Below are 25,793 nucleotides of genomic sequence, written 5' to 3' on the forward strand. Positions count from 1 at the left end.
TGCTAGGCAAATCTCTGGATGTCATGCTAAAAAGGGCAGGCCAATACGTATCGTTTCCTAAGGATACTAACATAACTGATGTTGGCTGAGGCTTTTCCAAACAACTCTGTTTCATGCCGAGTGATCTCAGCGGTAAGGATTCTCAGCTTCTTCTCAGAAAACCTTTCTTTTCTTTTCCCTGCACCAAGAGGACTTTGCTGTCCTTCCTCTGACTTTTTTTTTGGTTTGTATTTTCATGCTCCAAAAATGTCATACAGCGACTACTGCTCTCTGTACTCCTAACTTTGCAAGTGCGGCCGCTAAATAGACTGATGTGCTCATTGAGACCCTTGTTATCTTAATTGCTTATTATAATTTGTGCGTGTTGAGTAATTTGCATTGCTCTTAAGCTTACACAGGGCACAGTGCAAAATAATTGCCTGGCCACACTGCAATTTTAATTTTGCATCCACAATTATTTGCACTGCGCCTATACTTACATCATCCCCCAAATGTCTTTGAACATTCAAATTGTGTGCAGCAATACATTTAGAGATAGATGGCTTACTATATTAGGACATTTTTTCTTTAATTTGCCTCAGGAGTAAAGTTAATTGGTAATTTACTGATTATCCCAAAACAATCAAAAGCCTCTCTCTACCCATAGTCAAGCACTTAGCATAAAGAGAAGATGGAGTCAGTGGCTATGAGATTGACCTGGATGTCAGCAAACTCACAGACAAATGGCAGCTAAAATTTGTGTTGTCTGTGCTCCAGTAATATCTGAACAGACGAGTAAGTATTTTATATTACCAGATTGTATACTGTATATAAGCATAACGTCACTTGACAAAGTAAACTGTTTTGTGGTTTGTGTTGCTCTCATCACAGGGGTATTACATGTATAACAGTGGGTGTGTTCAGAGACAAATCTATGTAATTTACACTCACACATTTCACTTATGATAGATGTTTTATGTCTATTGATTTATGTCTATTGATTGAGTCAATGCGAATACTTTAGAATTGATTGGGCATCTAGGACCAGGTTCCAAACAGAGAATCAAGCAAAGCAGACAAAATGAATAAAAAGTCAGTGAGGCTCAAATATGAGTCTAGATGGGACTCATCATAAGTAAATACATCGTGAGCCCATAATATCCACAAATCATTCATTGAAATAACTCTTTAACATCATATTCTACCATTCTCTATTGTTGTTTCCACAAAGACTATTATTTAGAATATGGTTAATACATATTCCAGCTAAAACATTTTAATGTTCCACCATGGCTGCTTTTATAAAGAAGCACATAATCATTCACAGCAATATGGGTTTCAATGCAGAGCACCACAATTACATAGTTACACATTGCTTTTGTATGTCTTGTTCAAAAGCAGTAGGGATCTGTGGCTGAAACTATCAGTCAGACACTATGAAATATTAAACACGTATATGATGTGAATATGTTGAAACCCAACAGTACTAAAGATGTATACATTTATAGTAAAGAATTAAGCATAACAGAAGATACAATTTAGTACAATACAAATTAAAATATATTATAACACCAAATGCACAGCAAAAGAGCATTCCCTCAGAACACAGGGTTAGATCTGATGAATTCAGAGGATATTTGTCTCTTACTGTTTGGACCACATCATATTTTTCAGCTGTTAAAGATCAAGAGGTATTAGAAACTTCAATCACAGTCTTGCAGGTTCCTGCATGTGTACACATTGGTTTAATTTAGCAACATTTCTTCCAGACCAAAAATGATTTCAGTCAATACAACATGAGTTTCCAGAGAGAGAGGTTATACTAAGGGATTCATCTCAGAGGTGCGGTATAATTTTGCGATGAACTATCAACCATGACGTGTTTGTGACATGCCTCATTTACAACAGCAGCTTCATGACTATTCAGTTGGTGACCTTTTCTCTTTAATTTGTAGTATGTAAAAGGTTATAAACAAAACTCTCAACTGATACATATATGCATCGATGTATTTCAATCAATCAATTTAAATGTACCTTTGCCCCCTATTGATCTACTGTACGGTTCTATGAATCATTATGATAATATTTAAAGATCAGGCTAGCTATGTAATGAATTAGTACCTATGCATAAAACATCTTTTCATTGTGTTAGATGTGTTGTCATCTGTCCTTACTGCGCTATTCCTTAATAGTCTGAACTGATTGGAGCTGGTTGTTGATCAGGCCTTCAGCTGTTTGTACTAGTTCAAGGCATTGCGATTCTGGGTATAATGGTTATAAATAAAAAAGAACATCAGTATTGCAAAATTATTCTGAGCTTTTAAAAACTGGCAGAAGATAATAAGCTAGCAAATGATCTTCATTACCAACGGTAACAGAAGGGCAGCTGTTATAGTACGAGACATTTGAAGAGTGTTACCACAGTGTTAACAATATCTCATTTTGGCAGAATACCAGCAGTTACAGTGTTATGAACTAATATACATCAGGTTTTCTATTGCAGTATAATACCATATAATGTGCAATATTTGTGCCAGGTTCATCGGGTTGCCATTGCTGGTAACTGATATTTCTTCTGGGGTTTCTTCAGGGCAAATACACTGGTATTAAAAACAAGTTAATTATCCGAGACACTCGTGAAAATGTGGCAGCTTATCTTATCTGTTTTTATAAAGATATATTTTATATATGTAATAAGAAATACTGACAACAAAGAAGGCGATTTGTTTTTTTACATTATATCTTGTAAATATGAAATAATGTTCTGGAAAAAGGGTTGCTTAAAAGACAATACTGTATTAGTAATGAATAGTGTTGTATTACAAGTGTGTTGTTGAACCCAAGACTTGGTTTTAGTTCTCAACCATCTGCAGCAGATCGTATATTTTTCTTTGTCCTACAAGTATGTTTAATGGAGTGGGTCTCATTATGTGTATGTGTTCTCGGTAGAAATGAGTTATTGCTGATCTCTGCCCTTTATTACCATTTCCCATCAATATGACAGACTCTGGATGATGTCACCTTGCTTGCTGTATTAGATCACTGTAATGTGTCTTGCATAATGGACACTCTTGGGTCTTGTTAGTGTATACTACTTTTAATAAGACACATTTCTATAAAATACTTTCTGTCCATTACCAATAATTATCTAAAGCCCACAGTCATCAGATTATAAAGATAAATAAAATGTTATGATGAATATTTTGACAGCATACACAATGTGTATTTTAAATAAAGATAAAACTGTGTTTTAAGGAGCTATGATTTGGCCAAAGGGTCCCACTCTGTCCTGATGAAGCCATCATCTTGAGACCTGAGGCACAGGGTCAAAGACTTGAGGATGGTACACTCTCCATCAATCTGGAGGGTACTGTTGCAGAGGTGGAGGAGGAGAGGCAGCAGAGCAAACCACACAGACAATAAGAACAAAGGCTTTGACGTTTAAATTGAGAGACAGGTTAGTGGATGAAAGAGGGCCATTGTCCAGGCTCCTTAACTTCACCAAGATTGTAACTACAGTTTTGACACTTTATAGAAAACTATAGCAATAGGAATAAGATGATGATGTTTTTTTATTTTTCATTTTTATCAGTTTTTTTAACATCTGCATACTCTTACTTATTGGCATTTTTTTTCCATATGCTCAGTGTTCAGTGTGTTGCATGCATATACATAATGTAGAATTCATAATCAAAGTTATAGACTTAAACTCATCAAGATTAGAAGGGTTGTTTTTTTTTTTTTTAAATAAAACAACCTATTATTTGAACTATGTACCACATATGTGGATTGGTTAATCACTTTCGAGACACTACGCTATCCCTGTCCCTTTCCTTTTAAGAGGACACATCCTACTCAAGCGCGATTGGCTCAGTTAAATGCTTTTAATATGTTCTCCCTGTTGATGGCTGTCATTAAAAGTGCTTTAAAAAGGGGAGAGGACAGGGGGTGAAGGAATGGGTTTAAAATAGCTGCAAACCAATAGCACCTTATTTGAATACAGTGTGTCTGCTATGGCATACATAGCAGACAATTTAGCTAACCCTTTTAAAAAACAATTATACAGTGTGGTTAAATAATCCACATTGTAATGTTTCAGTGGGGGGAAAAGAACACGGAGACCCTGACATGTAATGGTGGGTGCTACCAAATGATGGGCAGTAGGATTCCATGACTCCCGCCATGGAACTTGTAGGTCATCCCTATAAGTTTCTTTAACTGCATAATATTGGTACCATTTGTCACAATGGTTTCTCTCGTCAAGATAGCATAAAAGCAGAATGACGAATTGTCAGAAACAGATGCCATCCTTTAAATGGTTTAGAAATAATGTATACAGTCTTTGATGCAACATCACTCAAGCTCTTGCCAATGGAACATTTACTATCAGCTCTGTCTTGTCCATTGAAACAGACATGTTAAAAAGAGATGCAGCTTTTATATATCTCATAACATATCAGGAGGTCAGGCATGCACAGGACTGCATTTACAACAAAATGCTTCCTTGCAGATGTTTCAAACTTTTTTTGTAAGTTTTTTCTCCATTATATCTCCGACTGAATAAAATCCCTCTAATGTTTCTCTTTTTCCATAACAACTCGGTAAATGAGATCTCAAGGGTCTTTTATTTTACTAGGTAATGGTATAAATAGGATAACATTTCCACCACTTTGTCCAACTAAAGAAATCTGTCTTTATTGTTTAGTTTTTCTTTACCCCCTACAGCTTTTATGAATAGAATTATCTAATGATCAGCTTCTTCCAAAAATGGAATACATTGCATTCATATTGCACAGTTCCAGCCAACAAGAGGCTGTGTGGTCCAGTGGTTAAAGAAACAGGCTTGTAACCAGGAGGTCCTTGGTTCAAATCCCGGCTCAGCCACTGACTCATTGTGTGACCTGAGCAAGTAAATAAACTCCTTGTGCTCCGTCTTTCGGGTGAGACGTTGTTGTAAGTGATTCTGCATCTGATGCATAGCTCACACACCTGAGTCTTCTATCTAGCGATTTGTGATGCCGGTCCACGCTGAAAGGTGCTATATAAAGATAAGTTATTATTATAACTGAGTGAAATTGAGGAACATTGTATTACAAGTCACTACCTTGTAAAATATACCCCAGATATAATTCCAATAAAAAAGTGCTGACAATAGCAGTTAAGTACAACAGTTACATAACATTTTCACACAGATGCACGTAGCAACAGATTGTTGGATTTGATCAACATTCTGGCTCTGCGGAAGCAGCTTCCCAGCCAAGCTAGTAGGATCTGGGCATATTTTCCTGTTTTTCTTTTTTAAGCAGAGGTTAAGTTTCCTCATTAAAATGGGCCCCGTTTTATTTCTGTTTTCACAGCAAAGCCTCCATATCTTTTGACGAGGAGAAACTTCTTCAACCTTTCTTGATAGTTTTACAGTACTATTTTGCCAAAAAGAAAATGGAGACACAGACTCATAGCAAAAAGCAGGATTGTTGTATCTGATACCAAAATATACTGATACCTCAGTAATCCACATTGTTCACAATAAACAGATACAGCATTTGGTATCTTTATGAAGAAGTGGGTGTTCCTGATAAAAGTGGCCTTCCCCCAGTGTTCTTCAGGTGTTTTTTTCCATTGTCAACCCCTAGTCATTTCAAGCACAGACAGGTTGATAGTAAACATTTGCCACATCCTAAAGACAGAAAGACACGTGACACATAGTGCTTGATTTACAGTGTGGCATACACATGTCAGGTGTACACCCACTATTGTGCCCTTTTCATCCACTGTTTCAACCCATTTTACAGCTAACTGATGACTGCAACTGACACTGGTAAATTCACTTGGTCTTATCTACTTCAGTCACATAACGTGTTGTAGGGTTACTATTTCTTTAGAAGTGGCCACACCCTGTAGTTGATAATCAATAGGGAATTATATGTGGATAATAACATGTGCACGTCTATATAGCAGGTTATCATTTTACACTAGTACTAGCACGTGGTTTAAAGTGCTGTTTAAGTCTGACTATATATATAAAACATGTTGTTAGAATTTAAATGCATGCCTATAGCAAATAGGGAAATGTGTATTACTTCAAAAATGGGACATGAGGCTGGCTTTCTCTAAAACAATAACCCTTTCCACAATTGACATAAATGTTCAAGCTAGTGGCAGACATGCATTAAAATAACCTTGTATTTTTTTTTCTCTGCTTTTAAAATGTCATCCTAAAAAACAGGCATTTCAAGGAATAAAAAAAAAAAATGAAAATGATTTTCTGCTGCAGAAGCTTGATGCTGCCCCCTGTAGCCCAGTCCTGAAATGAATGGGTAAGATCACCAATGAATGGGTTTAATGTAGTTTTACATTTAAATTATGTTATCATTAAAGTCACATCATTGTATATCAGCCATTGTACAAATGCCTTCCCTCATTTGTGTTCTGCTTTATAGTGATAATGCCACCGAAATGGCCTTATTGGGAACTGCTGGTGTGCTACATAGTATATACCATTCTCAAAAAGTAAGTTAAGCTGACAAGTGTCAGTTCATTTCTTTACAAAATGTGAAATATTGTCAATGGAAGTCTTATTTCTCTCGTAGTAACAGGGGATAGAACTGTAAGAATTGTTTTTACTCTCAAGCTTTGAAAGCAAATTGTAGCTAAATGCATTGGTCACTGCATGTGTAACTGCAATATCTTATCTCTTCTCACGTACAGTATTATGACATACATATCAAGCACACCAAAACACAATGCTGAACAATGAAATATCTGAGTACAAAAACAAAAAAAAAACATTTGAAAATTTACACTTTGCCAGTCCTATTTCCACGCTGTGTGTGTTGTAGTCTTTTCCTGTAACATATGGTTATGTGGCCGATTTCAATGTTCTTGTTATTTATTTTTTCTTTGATCTAATCCCTTTTCAGAACATTCTCAATGTGTTTTCAATCTCTTTCTATGGAAGTGACATTTCCGGACTGTAGCCTGCAAGTCCTCCTTCCCTGAGTTTACATACTGCATCTGTACAGACCCACTGCACCCAGATGGAAGAAGAAGAGGAACATTTTGGCACATCATTGTGAACAAATGACATCTGCTATATTTTTATACAAGTTATCTTTGAATAGAAATATTTGAGTTATGTTTTGGTATACATTTTATTTATGTATCTATTCATAGATATTTTAATAGAAAATACCCATTGAAATGAAACATCTTGTTTTAATCCAGCTTTGACTAAAAACAGGTTGGGTCATTAGCATTAATAAAAGAAGCATGAACCAAATGTGTACCTACTTACAAAATTTTAACCATATTGCTTGTTTGTCCAGTGCTGCCACTTGCAGGCTTGGAAAGGTAGTACACATCTGCGTCTTTTCTTATGCAAGTGTAATAGACATTGGATAAGAAAGTCTGGGCTTGGCACAATTTGTCACATAACATGCAAATTGTATAATATACTGCAGGGTAAGTGTCAGCACTTTAGCTGAATCTCATTTGAGTAGCAAAATGATGAGTCTGTACAGACTACTGCAGATAAAATTGTATATGTAGAGTGATAGAGAGAAACAGAGAAGGAGAGAGAAACACCAACCAAGGATGTAGAGTTTAACAAATGCCCATGCAAAAAATCATCACATTTGGCCAAGCGTTTGTTTCTAAAGGTCTGTTAGACCAACAAATCGGAGACCAGCATTTTGATTTTTCCGCCTCTAAATAATACTAATTTAATAATTAATACCACTGCTGTTTTCAGCTTAAAGTTAAATATACAGTATGCCAAAATTGAATGTGGACTGAATTAATTTCATGCTTATGTTAGTCCCTCTGTATAGTCTGTGGAGGAAAGATCTGTCATGTCCAATACAAAATATATTTTACTTAGGTTCAAAAAGGATAGGTAAAAAATGTATTTCAAAATGGCTGAGCCACTAAAATCATAACCACAGATGGAGTATTGGGTGAGTCATGCAAGTGTGTTTCGAATCCTATTCACGGCGAATTGCCGAAAATCTGCTGGGGCTTTAGTGACCTCTACTGGTCAGGCACACAAGGCCAGGCAGAAAATACATTGCCTGTATTTGCTCGAGTGTAAGTCGAGAAATTTAACCCCAAAACACAATCCTGAAGTTGGGGGGGTCGACTAATACACAAGTAAAAAAAAAAAAAAAACCTTGTCAGCAAACCTTTAATGTCTGCAAAAGTCATGGCCGGTGTGTGGTTACTACAATCCCTGTCTGTACCTAGCAGGGTTTAGGACCCAGGGGAGCCCTGTGCAGGCATGCATTCAGCGCACGAGGCAAGTTCACATACAGGGTGCGTTCACAGAGATGATTCTCAGCAGATTCTGTGCAAAATCTGACCAATATAGCCAATGATCTTCTAAGAATGATCTTCTAACAGTGACGCACCCACTGGCTAAATTGGTCAGATTCTGCACAGAATTATCTCCGTGAACGCACCCACAATACTTAGCAACGTACCGACAGGTCTGCTGGGAGGGGCTGCCTAGCTTTGAGGCTTGCTCACTGCCGCTTGTCTGTTATTTTTTCTTTATCAATAGTTTGTATTAGCGCTTGAAAAGAAAGAAAGTTCGGTTAAGATCAGGTTAACTTAGTTTAGAGAGAACAGACTCGTTGTGTTTCACTGAAAATGTTTTTATGATTCACTACACTGCCGCTGTGTACTTGCATTGCCATCTTTCCCGTGTGGATTATAAACTAATGAAGAATGAAGATTTAATTTGGACGTTAAAACTCAGAAGATATTCTTATATTTGGCACAGTAACTAGTTCTAATTTCTGGGAACGTATATAGTTAGCTATAGGCTAAGGGCTGATTGTTACAGCGTGACCCTGCAGCAGAGTGTGTCTGTGGAAACAGCGCACCTCCATTGACACTGTTGTGGCAAATTCTTGTTGCCCTCGTTGCCAGAGCAAATGCTTCTAATTTCTCTCAAATCAAAACGCAAACATCTCAAGATTTGGCAAAAATGATTCCGTAACATTGTCTATATATGAAAAAAATTAATCCCAGGTTTGTTTACATCCAGGAGCTGTCACGTAAAACAAAGACGCCATTTCATTGAATTACAGCCAGACCACCCCAACTCCCACATTCCATTGAAATACATACTTCCGTGTGGGATAGGAAGGAAGTTGAGGTGGGGATTGTATACAAAAAAATACTATTGTAGGCTATACAAAAACAACAACAACAACAACAACAACAACAAAAGTACCAATATTCTGGCGGTTCTAGGTAGAAGTGCTTATAAAATTGTTAATTTTGCAAATCTGCCGCTCAGACGCCATCAGGATATCTAAATACATATATTTAGGAAAACTAACACCTGAAGTGTACTCTAACAACAGTTTTGATTTCAATTGTTAATTTGTTTTCTATTTCACTAAACTTCATCTGTTTCAATAACAAATGAAAATTTTTAAAAATGATACCTGAGTCTCGACCTCACAATGGGGGGCTCGACTTTTACACGAGGTCGACCTTTACTCGAGCGAATACGGTACATGCACTTTGCAGGAGACTGAAGTAATTTACCAATTTTAATCAACATTAATTAATCATGTACTGTACAAGCACTTATTTTTTTAAATAACTTAAACTAATATCTAAAATATGCAATAACAGTTAATGCAGATGCACCGTCTCCTGACAGTCGATCCCAAGGCATGAATCATTTCTTTGGGGAAACCTGGGACTTCCCTGGAGGATGGCAGGCTTGTCTTTCAAGATTAATTAGAAGGTGGTGCACAAGTTACCTCTCGGTTCACACGGTAAGAGGTTAGGTAAGGTGACATTTACTTTTTTTTTGTACAAAACAGAAAATGAAACATTTTGTTTCTGTATTGTTAGCATTGGAAACTGGACTCTTATTTTTCGACAGAGCAGTTCAGGGATGAGGGAGCTTCTCAGTCTCCTCCCATTGGAACAGAACGATTCTCATTTCTTTAACAGTTGCCAGACCAGGAGCAGACTGTTTCAAATTACATTTTATTTTGCCAGCATATATGCAGGACAAACCTTTTTCTTGCACTATATAATCTTCCCAATCAGAATCATATTATGGACAAATGTGCATCTCAATTTTACATAGCAAATTAGACATGGTTTATGACAATTCAAAGTATTTTGCTACTCTGCAAAACGTGACTAATTGAGCCTTTAATCCCATTAACAAATTTTAATCCTGGTGCTTTTTCCAAAGTTGCAATCACAGCAGTCAGTTGCAAAGTCAATTATGTAAATTCAGTTACTTGAGAAAATACAGTTGTACACTGATTCTTGTGTGGTACACTTAAGAGAACACAGATCATACCAACCAAGAACCTGAACAGAAATATTTTTTAAACATGTGTTAATAATCACAAATTGAATAAACTCATCAAGTTGCAACTACATTTTATGTTCTACTACTATGTACTGTAAACAACAGTTATCAAGCCAGTAGACATCCGATTGCTTATATGGATTAAAGCATATTTGTGATTGTTATTGCAGAATTGTTTAATTAAAATATGCGTCTTTAGAACACTCTTAAAACAAGCTGTTACAAGAATGTATCCTGGCCAGCTTTAAATCATCCATGATAAAATACTATTACATAATGACAGTCCTAAAACCAGTTACAATTAGTTTAAAGCAGGTAGATAGGAATGTTTTTGTTTCCAAGTAGGACCTACATTTATGATGGCCAGATGTTCTATTTCTGTATTTATATTACTGAAATGTTAACGTGATGCTGATACCAAAAAGTAAATAAGACAAACAGCTAATATTTCTATCAGTGTAATATATATATATATATATATATATATATATATATATATATATATATATATATATATAATCTGAAGCATTGCTATTTTTTTAATAGCTACTGTTGACATTTTCTGATCTTGAAAAGAGCATTGTGATATTGTTTCTCAGCTGATATTACTGTGTTATACCCCAACATACCAGCAGATGGCATGCTTAAACAGCTACCAGTACAGTTAGAAACTCAGTCAGGCATTAAATATTTCTGCCTGAAACTGGAGGACATTTTAAACATTCAGGATTTGGGGACCATACACCGAAACTTGATATACACGATGTACATGCATGCATTGTGTTCATGTTTTTTTTTCAATTCATGCTTCATCATTAAAATGTATTATTTCCTTTAAATTGCTTGAACACACACACACATTATATATATATATATATATATATATATATATATATATATATATATATATATATATATATATATATATATAATCAACTTATTGTATCCAGGATTTTGTTTAAGGTGTGGATATTGTTACATTGAGTCCCCCGTCCCCCGTCCCCCGTCCCCCCCCAAAAAGATAGGCCTATTAACACCTGAAAGATACTGCCTTCACTTCAGAATATTACACAGACATACCTGTATGCTGCAATTGGGATGTATTTGTTACGTTACTAGTGCTAGGCTACACGGTTAACAACGTGTATTTCCTTTCATTTGTTACACGGCTGCTGCTGAATTATTTTTTATTCTTTGGAGTTATGTGGTTTAAATGGTTAAATGTACTTAATTATTTAAGATTGCGTTTTAACTGTCACCGTAGCATACCTTTTTTTTTAAATCCAAGACTACGTTATCTATAAAATCCACTGTGCCACACTCTACAGCGCTCACTTCCACGGATAGGTGTCTTAGCCACAGTGTGTGCTATTGGCATTGCTGTCTGCCGCTTTAAGTATCGTCTCGACTTCAGACAGGCACACACCTGTCACCGTCTAGACAGGGGTGGGGAGCAAAACAAAAACCGTAGCCCCAATTGCTTTGGCGTTGTGTCAGTCATCGTTTTCTCAAAGGCTATTGGGACCAGCGATGCGAAATGCAGCCTAACTGGCTAGCTGAACTGTCAGTCACTTTTTTTAAATTGGCTTGCGGTCAAGTGGGGTCGTTGTCTTTAAAAATAAATAAATGAGAAAATAGAAATGCGTAGAAAGTAAAAGTGGGACGGAATACAATCTAACATGATAGCAGAAAAAAACTGACAGACAGCAACTTCACCCAATGCAGGTTAAAAAATGGCACTCGTAAATGTTCTGACAAGTCGTTTAACCAATCCAGAGTAACAATAAATGATGGCCATTTATAATTGACAATGAACAAACAGTTTTTAAGAGATAGGTCGTAAATGTTTATTTGTGTGTGTTTTTGGACTAAATTAAAACAAGTCGTATTGAAAACTTTCATTAACTAAATATTTAAGCTCCTACCGGCACCAAAACTATTGTTCTGGTAGTAAATAAACCCAATTCTGATACATAACGCTGCACCGAAGTTCTTACCGTTGTTGGCTGGATGCAGTGCGTAGAGTTTAGTCTTTCTGCGGTGCAAAGGGTGAAGAAACTGCGTTCCTGTTGTTTCCATGTTGGCTCGCGTAGGTCTACAGTTTAGCATACAGCGCTGCCGCCATGGTAGAGCCAAAATGGCGTCAGTTTCACGCACTCTTCCGTCAGTAACCGTGGGTGTGCGATAATCTTATTGGCTCAAGATGTTCCGAATTGATGTGCACGCCAGCCAATCGGGTTTATCAGAAATCTCAGTCCTGCCAATGAGTGCCATGAGGGCGTAACATGTTTGAAAGTGTATCCAATATGACAGAAGGGGAGGGTTGGTGCGCTTGCAAAGGTAGGCTGCAGTGCGTGTGTGTTTATTGATGAGATGAAAGAAGATGGAAGTGAGAAATGAAACAAAGTAAGGAAATTTATTAAAACACACTAAAAAAAAAAAAACGTGTGTGGGGGGAAAGAAAACCGGGGAAGATTAAAACACCGCCACCACTGGAGCAGGAACCGAGGAGGGGGTAGAAGGTAAGAAAATAAGAGGAAGGGGGTGGGTGTTAATAAAGTCTCTGTTTTAATTCTAAGAGCAGAAATGTCTGTTATTCCAGAACATTTTGGGGAAAAAAAACTTTTCAACAAGTATCTGATAAGCGTATATGTATCCACAGACAGCAATAATAGCCTACATACGTCATTTTGGATTCAAGATGAAGGTAAGAATGTTTAATTCTAAACGGTGCTTTTCATTTGGGATAGTTTACAGTTATCTCTAATAGTTGTACAGTGTTTTAATGTTCTGTGGTTCGTGTAGATTATCGTGCGTAGTGTGAGTTGTATTACTTAAAAGTGATGCTGGACTGCCGGGGAACTGTAAATGGCTGGGGAAAGACTTTCTCAATCTCAAAATAAGTTTATTGTTGAATTATAGTTGTTATTGTATTTCATATCGTGTATACATTATTGAAAAAAAAGTAATGCATTCGGTCTATTTTATGCGGTACTGTTTAATAATGTTTAGATATGCTGATTATGAATGGGAACCTTTTTTAAAATCTATATTCTGAATATCGATTTCTTATCGGATTGTCACAGAATTTTGGGATTTGAGATAAAACCTTTACTGTACGGTGTAGTTAACCGAGTTAATATCAAGCTTACATTTACTAGCATCGCAAATGCAACAAGAAAGAAACAAATATTGTTAAATAAATGTTAGTTTAGACGGAGAGATAAAGGGGGAGGGAACGTTTATTAACTGTATGTGGCCGATTCTGACGGTTTTCGCTTGTATGTGCAGTTCGTGCGGCAGAACTTTTGTTCGCTTTTAAAACCAGGAAATCGATACATGGATACTTGTAAATTTAAAAGAAAAACTAACAAGAAAATAATAATACAGTTTGCTATTTAAAACAAACAAACAAACAAAAAAAAAAAAACATGGTCTGTGCTTTCTCAGGGACGAAGCAAGGCTCTCAAAAATTCACAGGCGCAACCTGCAGAAAATATAAATATTTGCCATCTGCCACAAATGTTGTTTTATATTCTAAAAATATACAATACTGAATCTGTTGCAGCGTCTTGATGTTTTCGGCTATCAATTAATGTAGTAGTACAGATTAAAATTGGAAGAATAGAAACGGTGAAGAAAACAAGAAGACTGTCTCACTCTGGAAGATTTTGGTGTCATGCGCTAATTTGTCTCCTTTTTTTTCTCTTGCCTGGGTTGAGGGTTTGAAATCCAAGCTCGATTTTTATTTATTTATTTATTTATTTATTTATTTATTTATTTATTTATTTAGTACTGCGTTTTATTTATTTATTTATTTATTTTTTTTGGGGGGGGGGGGGGGGGTCATGAAAATAAAGTGTTACAACAGAAGAACAAAGAAAGCTTACAGTGCAGGTCTGGGAGGACAGGCAAACGTGACATGTAGGTTTATGTACCTTATACAGCCTTGCTTAAAAGGTATAGGGTAGATATTGATGTTATATCGCGAAATGATTAAGTAAGTTAATAAGAATATTTAAATCTGCCGCAACGGTCACAGTAACTTGCCAGTATGACTACCTAAAAACACAAGCGACTAACCCGACATGACACACTCACTGAGCTCCCGCACTATAGCAAAAATGGGATTAAATTATGCTGACGTATGGAGGACCTTTTAAGTATGGTGCTATATTCATATTGTTAAACGAATATATATATATATATATATATATATATATATATATATATATATATATATATATATATAGTTTTAATTATTTTAATCCAAAGCCGTAATATTGTGAAACAAAACTTATTTGCATTTTTTTGGTATTATACTGAATTAAATTGGGTAATAAAAAGAGATGTGCGTCGTTGTTTTACTATTGTATTTTAAATAAATAAATATAAAAAAAAAACACTGATCAGACATTAAAATAATATATAAGGCCCACAGGTATATCCCATTTTATGTGCGTCTTGAAGAGCCTTCAGGATCGCGGTATAACGGTGAGCACTGACCCATTTTCTATGGATGTAAGATTAAGTCAGTTTGTAAAAGTCTGACATGCAGTTCAGCTTTAGAAATACGGGTTGGCTACTGTCAAACCCTGCCTGAATCAAAAAGAGGCACGCAGGCGATTAAAAAAAAAAAAAAAAAAAAAAAAAAAAAAAAAAAAAAAAAAAAAAGTGAGTTTATTAACAGTTGAATTGTCGGAACCATCACTTGCATTAATATAAAATATTTCTAAACAACAAACTAGGCTAATGACAAGCCTCTGTATATACTTTTCTTTCTTTTGTTTGTTTATTTTTTCCTGCCTGGGACTTGTTATTGCTTCCAGGGATAATGTGCATTATTACTTAAATAACCATGGCTGTGAAAGGTGGTAGCCATTAATAATTACCCTGCATTTTAATATACAGTAGAAGTTTATGTATAGGTTCTCTGTGCCAAAATACGCAAAAAACCTAATATTTTGCATAATGCTGACCCTGTTACATGTATATTTTACTTTTTAACAGCAGACAAGTACAGAGACCTTGCTTTTTAAACTGTAGTGAGAAGATAACCTGTTCTTAAAGAAACAAGTTTTATTTATAAATAAAATACCAGTAAATGTATAGATACAAACTCCTTAAAAGTTAAGGGATTATTAGGTACTTGTTTAATTCCAATTTAATGAATATTATTAGGTTTTAATTGAGGGGTCAACCTTTAAAATATGTAAAACATACACTGACATTATGTTACCCTTCAGGTGTATCTGTGATTAAAGGTGTGGATAGGTAACATGCAGTGGGCTGAAAAAGAGAACACAGTTAAAGACTTTCTACCAGGGTAGCTGTGAAGCATATACTGTAGTTTATTTTTAGTATTTGAGTTTGATTATTTTGTAAATTGTGGAGTACTGCCCTCTGGCTTGCAAATATTGATTATTAACCATGGAAGTTATTAGGTAGATGTTTTTCAAAATATGAAGACGTGTTTTATACTAAATTTACATAAATGAGCGTTCTTGCATACTAACAGTTGTATTCTCCTACAAGACCTGTTTATTATTTCCACAGCTGCAAATTTGCAGACACATTGTGTGCTAGTTCTGCTAATTTATTGATCATTATTAAATAGGTGGCAATGTAAAAATAAGATATACATTAAAATATTATACATTAGTGGACATAATATAGGTAATACAACATTTTTTTTCACTGTTAGTTTGATTATAGAAAATATTTATTTAATAACATAATTAGTGCATTGATCCATGGTAGCAGATTCATTTTACAAACATCCAAAATGGTTAATTGGAAATTTGATTAATATATCTATATATCTATATATATATATATATATATATATATATATATATATATATATATATATATATATTATGTATTACCTATGGCTCTAATTACAAAACATACTTTTTTAAAAGACACAAATTATTTAAAGGTGACAGTTTTAAAGCCAAAAAAAGCAATTACTATAGGCTAATAGTGTAGGTATTTGTGTTCTTAACTTTATCCTAAGTATTAATTAATCAAACATTATCGTAGGGCCAATTAGTGCTCACTGTTAGGATTAACATATGTGTCCTGTTTGTTCTGTAGGGATGCAGAGTTGTTTTAATGTACATCATTCTTAATGTGCTTAACCCTATGTGGATGGAAAACACTCAAGTGTGGTGTGGTCAGAAGTGCAGGTGACTAGGAAGGATGAAAAGGTTCATTAGTGCCTAGAATTGCTTTGGTACCACTGATGACATGTGCTCCAAGGAGTTAGTGTGAATTTATACTGAACTGAATTTCATCTACATTGCATGTTAAATTTGCCTATATGGTAAAGCAAGCGAGATACATAAATACAGGTTTACGATGTGGATCTTTGTTTTCTAGACTATGAAAGGGATTGTTTGGGTTTGAACTTGCCATTTTCTTCTTGTGCTAATTTGGGCTTATTTTGGTTGTACAAGGATGTTAATTAAGCTTTGCTTTTGAAAATCCGCTGCCGTCACATGCTGATTTTATATTTTCAGTACAAAAACTGTTCAGGCAAAATTTAACCAGTTTTGACCTGTGACCTGAAATTGCTGCCCAGGGTTCTCCCCAGGAATTCTGTACAGCCGGGCGGCAGAACATTATAGCGGGAGCCCTTTTAATGGAATAATAAACTTGCCTTACCTTAAATATATAATAAGACAAAGAATTTCAATAATGTGTTGTCTTTCGTTGACTGTATCTGGTTGCTCTTTTTTATGTTCTGCATCTTTACTTTTTCATTAATATTTATTATGGTAAATTACCGTGCTTTGACTGGGGAAAGATAACGTATGTTTATTGGAGTTCACAAAAAAATAAAAAACGGTTCTTAATTAGCTTAATTATTGATCTTATTTCTTTATGTTAAGTTTTCAGGGCATTTTGTTAATGCACGGCCATTTTTGTTTTTCACTGTTCTACATTTTTTGAATGCAACTATTAATTATAACCATTTTTTTTTACACAACGGTACTCGCACAACACGTTTGGTCACCATCATAACTGTTGCATGAAACTGGAGTGTAATCAGCACCTCTGCACTTAAACATTTGTATGTCAGCTGACAAGTGTTCAGCTGATATCCCATCATGCCTTTTTTCTTAAAGGCGTACAGCCTCTATACATAAACCCCAATATCTCTCACAAGCATCTGGGTACATATTTTTTAATAAAGTAGCCAGCACAAATATAGTATTAGATGGTGGATTGCTCCGATCGCCAGCTTATTTTGAAAACCCTCCATTCATTGTCACTATTTTTGCTTTGAAAATAATTGCTTATTTTTTTAGCAGTCATTTTAACATTTTAGTCTCTCAAAGTGCTTAACACAGAAAACCCGCCCCTACAACTCTTTGATTAGTTAAATGTTGTGTCAAGTAACACAGCTGTCATGTGGTTCCAAGAATTTTTTTTTTTTTCACCCAAAAGTGATCTAGTCTGCTAGAAGCACAATCAATCCTTATTGTTAAAGCCACAGTAGCATCTGCATGATGGGTAGATCGGGTTTTTTTCAGCCTGGCGGCGACAGCCACTTTGCCGGGCGGCGTCAGGCTGAAAAGGCCTGGGGAGAACCCGGCTGTCGTATAGGTAATTTGAGTTTTTAGGTTTTTGCATGAGATAAACATCATACTATTTGATATGTCTGTATTTGGTACACACAGCTGTATTCTGTGTTTCTCTCATTGAAGTTCCATTACAAATAGTGTCCCGTGGAAGTTAACCATTTCACTGCCACATTGTTTTAACCTCTGTCTATGTCAATGAAACAGATCACCTGCTTTGAGATAGTGTCTTCCTATTTGGTAGACAACTTTCTATTAGACTTTTTACATTATAATGGCGTTAAGGTCACACCAGGCCAGGAAACTAGAGTCCTATAACCTACATTACTTTGGCCCAGGGGTTAGGCGGCTTTACTTGTTTAAGGTAAGGTAGTCATGTCTTAATGTAATCAATATATACTGTAAAAAAGAAAGTGGGACTATGCAGTTGGAAGTGAGTGTCTACATGACATTTCATGGGTGTTTGTTATAAAAACAATACAAAAAAAAAAAACATTTAGTTCGACTTCAGCTTTACCTGGTTTATACGGAATTCAATAATCCAACAAATTTAATCCCAAAATTAAAAAATGAAAAATAAAAAATCCTTAATAAATAATTGCGTTTTGCCTTTCATGCTGTAATTTAACAAAATTAAACCAATAACCTGTGTGAGGACTGGTCTAGAGAATCTTCTGTCAATGGAGCAGCGCGGCCTCCACACGGAACTTAAAATAAGTCAAAGACGATTACCCAAACTGATATACTGTATAACACGATGATCAGGCTGATCGCCTGATCATCGTGCTCGCTAACCGGCTGTGCTCCTTCCAGACAATCGTAGCCAGTCCTGGCTGATGGCTGGTTGGTACTGCGCATGTGCATGGTGGATTTGGGCGCTTACATTTCTGAGAAAGAGCATGGCTTCAGCCCAGTAAACAGATGGGATGAATGGCATTGTTGAGGTGCCAGTGTCACGTGAGAGGGGAAAATGAAACGCACATCACCCAGAAGATAAGCACAATTCATTAATACGAGACTGGGGGTTCAACGAGCAAGCAAACACTTAACCAACTGCCCCTGGTATTTCTCCTTTGTGTAGGTTCATAATGGAACAAAAACATGAAATTCACACAAGACAGATTTCTAGATTGACAGTTTGACGCTGCACAGCGTATTGTTAATGTGTTTTTCCCGCGTCCATAATAAATCACTTTCATTTTTTTGTAAATTAAGTGGTATTAAGTTATTATGTTTTTTTTTTTGCTATCAATCAGTCATTTTATCTGATATATCAATTTTAGACTGCATTTGCCAGGTTAATTCATTGACGTTGCTTGCAGACAGTGATGTCGTGTGCTGGGAACGAGTGGAGATTAGAAGCAAAACACAGAATACTTAGTCACACGCGACTTTCTGATATGAATTAATAAGCTCTAAAAGTAAGATTATAACTTAAATAAAGATATTTCAGTAGCCTTGTTAAATGTAATTCATGTAGCCTACATACTCGCCATGCTATCTTTTTACAGTGGTACCTTTCTGCCAATTTGGGTTTCTTTTAGGGAGAGAAATTCTTCTTCCAAATGCAAATTACCCTATCAGTAATAAAATACGGGAGGGTATTTTTAAATGTCTGTCAGAGTTCCAATTTGGATTTGCAAGGCGCCTGATATTGTGCAGCTTTCTGTGTTTACAAGAAGTTTTTAGGTTGTGTTAAAGTACCGGAAACAAAGCAAAAACCCAGGCATATTGTATACATTTAAAAAAAATATATAAGAGAGTGCTTTGCAGTACCCATGCATTACTTGTTAAACATTTTTCTGACTTATATATTAAAAAAAAAAAAATGGAAACACTTGGGGAAATGAGGGACACCAAGTATATTGAAAGCAAGGGCAAATAACATCCCAGCATGCTTAGGGTCATGTATAAAACTGCTGGACAAGCCTGGTTGCCTATAATTATTGCTAGCATGGCATGGAAGAGGAGACCTCAGTGACTTTGAAAGAGGGGTGAACAACTGGGAGCAACTGCAGATCAATTGACTGCAAATTTCAACCTGGGGCGGGAGCAGCCAGTTTCATCAAAAACAGTCCGCCGAGAACTCCACAGAGCGGGATACCATAGTGGCCCAACGCCCTATTAAGTGTTTCCATTTTTTTGTCCACTACCTACATATATATATATATATATATATATATATATATATATATATATATATATATATATATAAGCCAGATTATACGCTTCTTGTAAAGGAGCCAGGCTCTTTTGTACAGCGATATAGGTGCTATGCTTTAGTGCGAGAGGTCCCGGGTTCGCGCCCGCCCTCTGACTGTGTGTGGATTGCCTCGCCCTGTGTGATGTGCCTGCCTTTGTTAACCGGGGTTTGCACACACACACACACACACACACACAGACACCACTACATGGTACGGCTTTCAATCTTGTTGCCATACAAAAAAAAAAAAGGTTTTGGTCAATTTGCACAGCATTTTAGCGTGACAAGGCGATTGACCCATCCTTTTTAGTCGTACCAGGTTTTGAATGTAGAGAAACGTGATGATCATGTATACCAAGTGGACCAACAATTTTATATCTTCAAGTGGAGAATAAGTGGGAGTTTTAATTATGTGCTCTGTGAACTATGTATAGAGGGTACAAATATCAAGTGGAAATCAAATATATATATATATATATATATATATATATATATATATATATATATATATATAACCTATGGTATATATTGTAAGGTGTGGCTGGGTGATAAACATAATGACCTGTTTTGATGGAAATTGGTTTATGGCCAATTTCACAAGAACAGATATGGGAATAGTTAAGGGGCCCTATCTTATTATAAACAATAACAATGACACCCTATTGATAATCATTATAATTGTAATGACAAGAATTAATCATGTAGTTATAAGCAGTGTTATAATCGCTAACGGAAACTGAAATGGATAAAAACGGGAAATAAATGATTTCCTTAACAATATAGAAACTGAAATGGAATTTAGAAAAAATCTAAAAAATAAACTTAAATAGAAATTAACACAACAAAAAAGAAAGAGAAATAATAATAATAATAATAATAATAATAATAATAATAATAATAATAATAATAATAATAATAATGCTGAGTGTGATTTCCGTTGCTGGCAAGCAGGGTATAAATTATTATTTTAATATCACCATGTGTTATTGGGTGATAACTGGTAGTTCAGCCCATTTTGCGTATCAGAACTTGTCTTGTTACACATGTGTAAAACAAAACAAAACAAAAAATAGTTCTGTTCCACAGTGCAATCAGTTTGCTTCCCACACCAACAACAAGCGCTTCATTGTGGTTTTCATAAGTCATACAAAACAGCAACAGAAACACAAATGATTGACAAAGTGAAATCTATGAAACTGAAACTAAAACAAGAATTATCGTTAAAACAAAAACAGAAATAAATTGATAATAACATTCGTAACTGAAATAACGCTTTAGAAATTGAAACCACAAGCCTACATGGCAACACACTTCCTATATCACGAGGAATGTGCGTGGTATGTGCTCGCTCCAGTATGTCTCATTCTAATGACAATGGAGAGAGAGTTTGGAGATTCTAAACTGCATGGAAACCACACCACTGTGTAGGCCTACATCATCATGTGGTGTTTCATTGATACATGGAGTCAGCATATTACTGAAGTTACTATTTTTTGGGTGAGATGTTGGATTTCTTGTATGATTTTGCAATGGCACTACATGTTGCAAGGCATAGGCTTTGAGAAATACATAAACATGGTGCCCTAGTGTTTGAGAATCACGATCATTGATTTTCTCAATTGATTCAACCCGCTCTCCAGCCGGCTGCATTAGAAACTCAGAACCGTGGCTTGTAGACTGCCTTCCACTGCCACACAGTTTGATACTACAGAAAGAAACTAAACAAAGCAAAAGACCAAAAATCAGTTGATATAAAAAAAAATAATAATAGGCCTAAATAGCCTACATTTAGCACAAGATTTCAGAGGGGAGTAATACAATTGGGATGCTTATAAAAATAAAAGGCCATGATCATAAACCCTACCTATGGCACAACATTCGAAAATCTTTTATTTTATATTTTATTTATTTAATTTTTTTGTTTGTTTTGCAGATTTTTTTCATTCTTAGCCCCCTAAGCAATTTGGACAGTTTTCAAAACAGTTGTTGATTTATTTTTCAAAATACACAGTTTTTATTGTTATTATGAAAAAAAGGAAATATATTATTTCAATAGAACTTAAATAACAGCAATTTGTTTACAATTGTAGCAACGTAACATTTTTTTTTCCAATGGCAGTATTATAAGAGTATAAATACATATTTTTTATACAATTGCAGCATTATAACAATGTGGCAAAAAGTCATTGTGCAGTCATATCACTTTTTAGATTATTATTTTTATCAATGCTGACGTCTTTATCTGGTACATATACATCAGAAAACTTGCGTCGTAAATTTTCAGTCACATCATATACAGGGTGATTAGAAAGTAAGTTTACCACATCAACGCACCATGTCATTGATGTGTTAAACTTATATGCATTGTTATCTGTGAAGTGTAGGTACTTCATCAACAGAATAAATCAGTTGTTTTGTCCAGTACCAGTCCTGACAAGGTTTCCTTACAATCCCTTGTAACATCAACAAAGAAATAAATACCCTCATCTCATTCTCTGTACTAGGTGTCAATTTTTAGTCGGCGAATGCAGCTGTGCTTATCTATGGATTTGTTATTTGTTTATTTAGCATCTGACAGCAAAAAACAAAACTGCAGACTATAGTAGCATATATTCTGCCTATTGATTTAGTGTAGCACGTCGAGAAGAAGTGATAAACTTTGCATATAACCCCCTGCACGTTATTCTCACGGGCGGGGCAAATTTGGACTTGCGCTCGACGTGGAAATCGCGGGATAAGTAGCTGGGTGGTTAACACAGAATAATATTTATGTGGATTGGCATTTAATCAGTCACTGTCTGTTTCAAAGATCATTAGTGGTCTAAGATGCTTCATCGGTGGTGCTTGATTGTAGATTTGGACCGTACCTGTATGGTTGAAAATACAATTGGCACCAAAGATGGTTTGAATGCTGTGTATAGGAGTTTACGAATTAGTCTCCCAGCCAGTTGGTGGTGCTGTCTCCTGTTCTCTCGCTGTTGCTGTGCTGGAGGTTTGTCTGCTTGCTGATGCTGTTGTCTATTGGGAATCAAAGTTGCCAGTGCTTGAACAGACCATATTGTGCCAGGTTCATACTCACTGCTGTCATTTTTCGTAACGCAGGAAATTAAATTTGCCAGGTGTGTGTCCAGCTCGGACACAGATATTTCTTCTGGATTGATGTGCTCTCTGATCTTCATTAGATAAGATTTTACCAGAGCCAATTCAGATTTAGTTTTCTGGGATGTGTGCCCATTGTCTTGTCGACTAATAAACGTTTTTCGAGGGTCTGAAAACGGGACAGCATGTTGAGTTTGTGAGACAAAGGTTTTTGCTCGAGCTAATCTTAATTAACACCACTAATATTAGCATAAGAACCTGACAGGGAAAATAATACATTTCTAAAATCCTTGGCATGATGACATCAATTCTGTCTTTGAGCTAAAGTAGGACTAAATCTTATTTTGCTTTATGTTGCATTTAGGTTTTATGGCATTGTCACCATTTCTTTCTTTGGGTTGAAGAGTTGGCTCTATTTACTGTTTAAAACGTGATGCATAATTTGAAACACCATCTAGTGTTCAGCCAGGGTATTTTTTTTTTAAGTTTGAAAAAAATTCGCCACCTAGTGGCTCTATTAGGGATTTTTCACAAATTAGTTGAACATTTGATTAAAAAAACAATAATAATAATGTATTAGGACCCCACCTAAAACAGCCTCCTCTTGTTTTTTTTCTTGCATTCTTATGTTACGAGTAGATCTTATCTAAACCAGGAATTACTTCAGTTATTTTCATTTTTCTGCCCCCTTTTTCTCATAGCTTTTATGTGTTGTTTACTAGTAAAATACAATTTTAAAATGGAAAGGCTTAGTTAAATGTTTATTACAGTTTTTTATCAACTCTTTCAGCTATTTGACGTCCAATCATTTTTTGGTAAAAGCAAAATGAAAGTTTAAAACCAAAAAACTGGCCTGAATTTGGGTAGCCATGGGAACAGGATACCATTTTACACACATGCAGTTTTTTCAACTGACAAATAAGCTGAATACAGTGTTATTGCATCACTTATAGTACAATTAGACATACAGTAGAAAGAATAAATAATGTTTTAAGAGATATTAAACTTTTTTTATTTTCCTGGTACCCCCATTGTCGCTGCGTTTGGTTGTAAGTGGCAAAGCTCATGGTTTTTGAAAGTTATTTATTCAAAATGTCTGCTTCAAAGTGACTGTGATGTTTGGTAGCATTTTAATGAGCAAACACTTCTAATTAAAATGTCATGTAGATTTATGCAATGCCTACAGCTAGAACTCCGTTCTGGTGGAAGTCCCCCAAAAACATACACAAAGTTCTCGTTCAGTATGCTGGTTTATTATTGCACATTACTACAGTATGATATTCCATGACTGTATGGATAAGGCCCTTGCACTTGAATTCAGTGAATATGCCGATAGAATGCAGCAACAAAGTAACCAGACAAACTAAACTAAAATGAAACACTGCATCTGCTCATAGAAGCATCTAATTTAAAGCATCTTCTAGATATTTGTACTAAGGCTCCAGGCTGTGGGCTACAACTCCCCTTTGAATCCAGGTGCTTATTTTAGTAAGCATGGTCTTCCTCAAATTACTATCAAGTTGGTCCATGTTCTCAGCTTTGCACAGTTTACTGCTTATTCCAGTTTCACAAAGGTTCAGGACCTCAACTAACATTTTATTAGATTTTAATACTTTTGCATTTGGCTATTGTTGTCAGTTTTGCATCATCATTAAATGTTTTTTATATTAGGCATAAATTAGGTTTGCACAGAATAATTCAACAGATGCAACAGACTCGTAAACCTTTCTTCAGCTCAAAAACTTCCAGCTTCAGCTTTTCTTTTCTTTTTTTAACAAAAGGGTTAGTTTAGGGTACGCAGGCATGTGTGCTAGTACTAGCACCAGCACCTTTCATCAAGCCATTTAGAAAGAACACTGCAGTTATCCCTACTGCGTGCTGTTGGCATAAATCAGGTGAGTCATGTTGTAACTTTTGATTTGTGTTACTATAGTACAATTATCAAGGGATGTTACTATGAACAATCTACATGCAGAAGTGTGTGCGATGCTCTCCCTAAAATGTTGCCGGTTTAGTGCTGAGACTGCCAACACTTTTATATATGATTTACCACACAAAGCCTATCACAGTCCACATGTATGGAAAATATATATATATATATATATATATATATATATATATATATATATATATATATATATATATATATATATATATATACTGTGTGTGTGTATATATATATATATATATATATATATATATATATATATATAATATATTATATATAGATTTAACTGAACAAAAGTATAAGTTTCCTGCCAAAATGCAAGCAGAATGTGCCTTTGGCAGAAACGGTGAAAGGACACATTTGACCACTTAACAAACTAACGTGCAACTTTTTGAAAAGTATATGCATTGCCTAAGCAATCCACTGTAGTGTTCCCTGGCATTCTATTGTTCTGTGTTTAATAAAAAGCGGTTTGTGAAGTTAAACTGAACAGGCATTAGTGAAGCTGTATAATTATAATTTATATACAAATTGGTATGATACTGTTTAATTTAGACCTAATGAGAAAGTGTTCTGGAATGTTTAAATAAGCAAAGGATTAAAGAATATTTTTGCTTTGTATATGTAAAG

The 25,793-nt window shown here is 35.4% G+C and overlaps 1 protein-coding gene across 6 annotated transcripts in view; it reads left to right on the forward strand.

Moving 5' to 3' along the window:
- Positions 1 to 12,389: 12,389 nt before the first annotated feature.
- The window catches only part of LOC117962453 (zinc finger and BTB domain-containing protein 20-like), a 145,490-nt gene continuing 132,086 nt past the window's right edge, over positions 12,390 to 25,793 (forward strand). For 3 of the 6 annotated variants that reach the window (XM_059028426.1, XM_059028424.1, XM_059028429.1), the window contains exon 1: positions 12,392 to 12,846. The gene's annotated coding sequence lies outside the window, so the exon portion shown is untranslated. Of the gene's footprint in view, positions 12,847 to 12,986; positions 13,032 to 25,793 lie in introns of all 6 variants that reach the window. The other 3 variants (XM_059028427.1, XM_059028425.1, XM_059028431.1) reach the window with 2 other exon arrangements.

This window comes from Acipenser ruthenus, chromosome 8, assembly GCF_902713425.1.
Source record: "Acipenser ruthenus chromosome 8, fAciRut3.2 maternal haplotype, whole genome shotgun sequence".
NCBI lineage: Eukaryota > Metazoa > Chordata > Actinopteri > Acipenseriformes > Acipenseridae > Acipenser > Acipenser ruthenus.